Raw genomic sequence first — 1,543 nt, forward strand, 5'->3', positions numbered from 1 at the left:
ATTCTAGGCTTCTACCTTAGGATCAACAACATCTTTCCTATTCTGCAATGGTTTATTTTTGGAATGAGGTGAAGATTTGGAAGTTTGTCCAATAGTGGGGTTGTCAAAGACATGTTTTATTGGCACAAGTTTGGTTTTGGAGACCACTTGTAAGTTGGATTCACATGAATCAGATGAGTTATCAACATCACTTTCTAAAGATGCCCAAACAAACTCAAAGAATTCAGGTCTAGTTGTCTCCAGAATTTTCTCCTCAACAACACAGTTATTGGGAGGACAGTGGTTCGGAATTTGAAATATTGCAAATGGATTACTAGAGTGAGGTTCTGAGGTCCGATCCAGGTCTAGGTTTGCCAGAGGCGGAAGAGGCATGGAATCGGGACATTTGACAACTATGGGCTTAAACTCAGGAATTAGAGATGCAAATTGTTCAGAAGTCTTAGGAAGGGGTAACAATGGCGACACAGGGGTATCTGAATGTTTATTGTTCGGAACGTCTCCCATAAAGTCTCAGGAAGTGGTAACAATGGTGACACAGAGCTTAAGATTTGGAAGTTTGACAACTATGGGCTTAGCTGAAGTCCCATAGAAATTGGTCAAGGACTCTTCTTACTAGAGATAGAGGGCCTGCAGTAAGTTCATGCAGGGTTTGTGCAACATTTGATTCATGACCTTGAAGTTCGTCAAAGAGTTGGTAGAGTTTGAAACGAACATGGTTTCTAGCATGACATCCTTGGGCCTAATCTCCAAAGGAAAGAATGCTGCTGAAGAAGAAGAAGATTTAGATCTTTCTGAATATGATCTACCAAGTGAAGATTATGCTTTGATGGTGTCAAATCCCAAGAAGTTCATCAGAAGAAGGTTCCTAGCTAATAAGAACCAAAACTGGCAGGGAAGCTACAGTGCCGAGAAAGCGAAAGAGGAACCAAAGAGTGTTTCTCAGACCGAAGAACCAAAGAAGGAGGTAAAACTTGGTGGTGACTCAGGTTTTAATTGTCACTACTATGGAGGCAAAAATCACTTCTCCAAAGATTGTATGTTGAGAAAGATGTTAGAAAAGAATGAAGATGATGATAAGGAAGCGAACTTCATACGACGATTGGAGGAAATCAAGAAGAAGAAAGCTGGATCTAATAACACTATGAATGCTCTTATTGTGCAGGGAAATACTGTTGACGATGAGTTTGGCGGTGTTGAAGTTTGGTCCACAGATTCTGAAGATGAAGAAGTGAGGAAGCCCACTCATGGCAAGGCTTTGTTGGTGAAAGAAGAGGACGTTGTAGGATAGTGTCTAATGGTGACCTCTGGGGTGTCACAAATGAGAGGCTATACCACTGATGGGGGACTAGACAAAGCGAAAGAGCAAGAAGATACGTGTTTTGCAGTGAAACATGTTAGTGAGCAGATCAACGAATGCAATGAGTTGATCAAGAAGGTAAAATCTACTCTTGTTTTCTTTACAAATCCCCATCACAAGCTATGAAAAAGAACTAAAGGGATTAAAATCTAAATTTTCTAGTATAATTGGTACTTTAACTAAAAC

The sequence above is a fragment of the Lactuca serriola genome, chromosome 4 (genome assembly GCF_051521515.1).
Source record: "Lactuca serriola cultivar US96UC23 chromosome 4, Lser_US96UC23_V15, whole genome shotgun sequence".
In the NCBI taxonomy this organism is placed as follows: Eukaryota; Viridiplantae; Streptophyta; class Magnoliopsida; order Asterales; family Asteraceae; genus Lactuca; species Lactuca serriola.